Source organism: Anolis carolinensis, chromosome 3, assembly GCF_035594765.1.
Source record: "Anolis carolinensis isolate JA03-04 chromosome 3, rAnoCar3.1.pri, whole genome shotgun sequence".
NCBI lineage: Eukaryota > Metazoa > Chordata > Lepidosauria > Squamata > Dactyloidae > Anolis > Anolis carolinensis.
Window position 1 is genome coordinate 85251391 of NC_085843.1, and position 6000 is coordinate 85257390.

Below are 6000 nucleotides of genomic sequence, written 5' to 3' on the forward strand. Positions count from 1 at the left end.
ACAGCGGGCGCTCACTCCGCTCCCTGGGTTTGAACCTGGGACCTTTTGGTCTGCAAGTTCAGCAGCTCAGCGCTTTAAAACACTGAGCCACCGGAGGCTCCATTTCAACACTATTAAGCAGAAAAAGAAACATCCACATATAAAACATTCTAAGTACATTAGCTGAGCCAAACATTGGCACTGTTATTAAATTAGTATTACTGAAATAGGCAAGTTCTGCTGCATGAAATTGTAAAAAGACCCAAACCGCCAAGATATTCAATCATCCACAGTCATGCATGAAACAAGACCTTTTTATCATCTACAAACAACAAGAAAAAATAGTGTTCTACACCAGATCCCTCCCCAGTATGTCTGCCTGATGATTTAGGCTACATGTCAAAATCAAATCATGCCCTCTTGCAACAGAAAACGCTGAGGAAAAAAAAATCCATCATACCAAAATTTTGGAAGGTGAAAAATCTAGTTCTTGGAAGCATATAGTTATTGCTCAAGTAAAGCATTGTTCAGTTCATATAAATGAATATATTTTAGACATAATTTAAATATTTCAAAAGAAATCCTCTGAGCAAGGCTAAAAATATTACTGCAGACATTATACATCAAAGTATCTAAACATCAAAATATAGAAAGTGCAGAAAAATTTACATCAACTTTTCCTGAATTGTGAACAGCAAATCAAGGTGTTAGAAGGCAATGTATACATATAGTAACATCTGAATGGGCAAATACTGTATACTGTAGCTTGGTTGTAAGAATCGCAGAAGTTAAATTCACAAAACTAAAAACCAGACAGAAGAACAGAAGAGTAATAACTGGCACAATACAAAAGACAATAATATGACTGACGAGATTATATATCAGGCATGGGCAAACTTCAGTCCTCCAGGTGTTTTGGACTCCAACCCTCACAAGTCCTACCAGCCAGTTGGAGTCCAAAACATCTGGAAGCCGAAGTTTGCCCATGTCTGTTATATAGGCTTAAAAGTGCAATTATCAAAACACCATTGCAAGGCCTATAAAAGAAACAGCTCCAGACAAAATACGAGAATGTACTCAAATAGCTATGGATCACAAGGCAAAATTGATAAAGAAATACAAGCTGATAGCACCAAACAACAAAAAGACCTAGAGATCATATGACAACCAGAAACAAAGTAACAACCAGTTATCATTTACACATACGTATTAGTGAATCAGCAGTCCTTCCCAGAAAAGCAATAGGATTTAACTTTAAAATATATATTTTATGTAGGAAAGCGGTATCAATCTTTTATATTTTGCTATATGGTTTTCTTTTTATGTATTATTTGTTAATGGCAAGACTAACTTTAACACAAGATCATCTCCTGAGGAGTACAATAGGACACTATTAATAAAGTTAAAACTTGGAAATTGTTTAAAAATCAGTTCTACTCCTTGCAATTTACATTAAGTTAAAGTAAACCTATTTCTAAACAAATATGAAATGTTCTGTCTTAGTCTCATGACAAGGCAACCAAACACTCAAAAACAAGACAGGGTGAGAGGGGGGGTACAGATCAGTTTTCTATTTTGTTTCTCCCTTGCTCCAACAACTGTTTAACTCATGCCTTTATCATGCTGCATTCCAGATTTAGTATCAGTAGAAATAATTGGTACCCACACTGAAACCAGGCAAGCCTAATTCCACAGACATCTACTGAACATAGAATGCAATTGTATGCATACACATAAATGTCAGAAGACACATAACTGAACATCTATTACAATTATACTCTCAGAGATCCCTTCCTTTAACTAAGAAACTTTTAAAAATACACTGGGACTCCACAGACACATATTTCCCGTCATAACAGGAAATTGTAAGAGATTGACAATTTGATGTAGTACATGTGAATTAATAATCTAAGTTTGAACAGCATTCCAAAAATACCAAAAGATGTCACCCTTCCCTAGAAAGCTGTACATTTGAGTATGACAAAATACCAAGCAATTTTAATAAGATATCTCAAAAACCAATGCAAGACAGAAGAAATCTACAAGAAACTATGTTATTGTGCCCATTTCAAAACAGTATTTTTTTCAACACTAGATTTTAAAGCATCACAACCAAGAATATTTTTGTATTCGCATAGTGGTTCTCAACCTGGGGTCCCGATGTTTTTGGCCTTCAACTCCCGGAAATCCTAACAGCTGGCAAACTGGCTGGGATTTCTGGGAGTTGTAGGCCAAAAGACCTGGGGACCCACAGGTTGAGAACCACTGTGCATGTAACTATTTCTCAATTGCTTCAAGAAATTTTTTGACTGGTTACTCCTCCAAGGAATTCCAAAAAGTGCTCCATTTTAAAAAATGTAAATGTTACCTAGTCATCCTTACACAAAGCCCCGTGTAACATTTCAATTACAGAATATGATCTTGACAAGATAGCTAGCTATTTCTTTCCCCTAGCACAGGTGTTTATAGTACTGGCTTTTCAACTTTATTGGAATTTTGAAAACAAATATGTATATATTACTGTCTTGTTTTTCTGCGATCTGTATACTGCCTTCCCTGGTGAAGAGAATAAATAAATACTGTGCTGGGCATATATTATAATTCTTGTAAAGTTGATGTTCTACAGAACAAAGCACTCTGTTCTTTTTCCTTGATTGGTTCTTTGAAGATCCATATTGCTGTAAAGTTAAGAGGAAATATTTATTAGGATACATTTAGTAATAGACCGAAAAGGCTGGAAGCTATCTAATAACAAATAGACAGAGATAACATTTCTGTGATTATTGGTGTGGAGGATGGGAAAAGCTATATGCTTTAGATGTCACTGCATTGTAATAACCACAATACCTATTCAGCATAACCACTAGTGAAGGATAATGTGAATTGCAATCTAAAGACATATGGGGCAAAGCACATTCCCACATCACTGATCTATAATTATGAGAAATACAGGGAGGGGAAATAAAGTAAATTCAAAGACTGAAAAAGTTATCTTGTTTTAAGAATTATCTACCAGTTCATTATACATACTAGTTGAACACATGCGCCAGTGATTTCAACATCAAAGCAAGTGTGCATACTCCTTTACTTAAATGAGAACCATATTTTGACTCTATAGTGCCCACTTCCATGTTTAGAATAAGATTATACATTAGGAGCTTCCAATCACCAAGTACATTAGGAAAGTGAATGACACCTTATAACAAGTTATATTCATATATCGTACTAATGACTCTGTCAAAGCTATTCCCAATTCTTCAGTTGAATGCCTTCTGTAGCTTCAGATATGGCCAGAAATATTCCACTTGGTAACTAAGCACACAAATCTAATTTTTAAAGTGAAGTCCTTGCCCTCTTTAAGGGGGCAGGATGAAAGATTTTAAGAAAAACCTCAAGCATCTACCCCACCAACAGTTTAAGAAATTATTAAAGCAATCTATACCAGACTTACAAGTTGATAATTTACCCATGAGTTAAATCTTACAGAATCGTATGGAGCTGATGAATTTTACTAATGAAACCAATAATTCCAAAAATCCTTTCCAGATAAAAAACTGTGTGATGCACTTGAATTAAAACAAGAACTGATTAACAGACATTTTAAAGTTTAAGTTGACACCAGCTATGCTAGATAGACTTAAATGACACACAGCCTTCCCTGTCTCTATATTAGTTTGCCAACTATACAGAACCACACCCCCACATTTTAAGTCTACGTCAGTACAGAGGCCCATCCAAACAGAACTTATATTTGAAGCACAGCTCACAACACGCTGTACAAAAGTGGGATACAGACAAAACAGCTAAGTCAAAGATGATCATTAAAATCAATTTTTAAATTACTTTACAATCCAAATATTCACAAAATACTTTTGCTATTCGTACAATCCAATCTGAGTAAAATATAATCAGGATTTTATTCATAAATCCCATACAGTTCAAGGGGGTTATAGAAGTGTATAAAAACTGTAGCCTTACATTTCCCTTTTCACTGACAGCTAATAAACATTATTATATACTCTGCGTATGTGCCTTCAAGTCACCTGTCGACTTAGGGCAACCCCAAGAATTTCATAGAATTTTCTAAGGCAAGGAATACTCAGAGGTGGTTTTGCAGGTTCCTTCTTCTGAAATATAGCACTGGGTATTTGTTACTGGTCTCCCACCAAAGTACTAACCAGGGCTGGCCCTGTTTGGCTTCCAATATCACAGATGGGGTGATGTTCAGGCCCTGATATTATGTATTATGAAGCAGGTTTGCCAGTATGTCAGCATTATTTACGTGTTTTCCATTTTAATATTATTAACATTAAAATAGAAAACACTTCCACAATGCTGACATATTGGCAAACCTGCTTCATCATAACCAACTGTAGTTCAGTGGTAGCTTTATGATGATAAAAAGCATTCTAAAAGATAAATATTTTACAAAGAAAATCCTGAGTGTTAATAAGGCCATGACTGTATTGACAATCAATTATATATGTGACTATTATCGGGTCCTGGTTGAAAACTATTCTGTATCTGGGCTCCGTCAGCCCAATTTACCACCATAGGCCACACAATCAACCCACACAACTTTTGAACTCAATTTGGCTTCTGTAAATTAACGTGGACATTTGTTCAGATTTTATGGCATTATATAATTTTTGTCTGGCCTTGTTGGTTCAATTTATTGACGTTAGGTTTAATTTGATGTTAGGTTTTAATGCTGTTTTCATAGGTGGGGTTTTTCTAGGATTTTAGGTCAGTATTTGTCTGTTTTTATGAAGGCATTGAATATTTGCCGTGGTATGCTGGAATCTGCCCTGAGTCCCTTCGGGGAGATAGGGCAGAATAGAAATAAAGTTTTATGTTGTTGTTGTTGTTATGTGTATGTGCACATTTCATCATAACCAACTGGAGTTCAGTGGTAGCTTTATAAAGATTTTTAAAAGTATTATAAAGACATTTAAGTATTTTACCAAGAGCCCCTGAGTGTTAATGAGGCAGTGTGTCGACGAATTAGAAATGCCTCTATAATTTCCGCAATGACAGAAAACGCTCTTTAAAAGGCAAAGTAGTCCAACCGTGCAATCAATGGAGACAGAAAGCGGGAGGCTTTTGCATAATGTTAAGTGCGTATATAGTGCACATTTTGGACCTCCACTGGCGAAGGGGGCCAGAAAGCACCACAGAGGGCCCAAATAGCGAACTAACGGGGCCTAGGCCGGCTTCACCGAGAAGAAAGCGGCCTAGCTGGAAAGGCGAGGCCATGACAATGCCCTGTTGACAACGAACGGGGGCCGGGCGGGCTGGGGGGAGGCAAGCCCGAGCGGGGCCTCGCTTCCTGGCCTCGCCCGGGCCTACAGCCTCGCCTCAGAAATGGCGCTGGGCGTGAGAAGGCTCGGGAAGCGGCCCAGGCCTCGCCGGCTCTGCGGCTACGGGCGGGGAGGGAGGGAGGACGAGGAGGCGCCCGTCGTCAGCCATTTTCCCGTCTCTGCCCGAAACCCCGACGCGCATAAGGCTCCCCTGCGGCCCCGTCCCTCCCCACAGGGCTCCCTGTGCCTTCCCCGCTAGGCCGCAGGAGCCCCGGCCCTCGCTTGGCTCGCTCACCGCCACACAGCGTCCCCTGTCCCCGCTGCTGCTGCTGCTGCTTCCCGAGGCGCCGAGGCCTTCTCCGCTCCGGGGCGCCGCGGCTGCTGCTGCTGGTGATGGCGAAGGAGGAGGGCGGCGGCGGAGGCGGGTGTGGCCCAGGAGTTTCTCATCCCAAGCGGCACCAGCCAGCAGCGGGGCCGCGTCTCATGCCGGGCCGCGGTGGTGGTAGCGCTTCCCGCAGCGGCAGCTTCCTTCCGACTCGAGAAGCCCTTCTTCCAAGGCCGAGCCCTCCTCTTTCTCTCCCCTTTCGCTTTGCGTCACCGGCGCAGAAAGGCAAGGACCGGCGCTTCCCCTTTTCCTTCCTCTTCCCCTTCCCGTGAGGCCTGCGTGGCTGCCCTTCTCTCCAGAGGAGGAGGAGGAGGCGTCGCTTCTTCTCCCTTTCTT

General features: G+C 40.5%; 1 protein-coding gene across 3 annotated transcripts in view; it reads right to left on the reverse strand.

Moving 5' to 3' along the window:
- usp9x (ubiquitin specific peptidase 9 X-linked) overlaps positions 1-5714 on the reverse strand; it is a 98408-nt gene extending 92694 nt beyond the window's left edge. For 2 of the 3 annotated variants that reach the window (XM_003218942.4, XM_016992434.2), the window contains exon 1: positions 5575-5711. The gene's annotated coding sequence lies outside the window, so the exon portion shown is untranslated. Of the gene's footprint in view, positions 1-5574 lie in introns of all 3 variants that reach the window. The other variant, XM_016992435.2, reaches the window with a different exon arrangement.
- Positions 5715-6000: the final 286 nt, after the last annotated feature.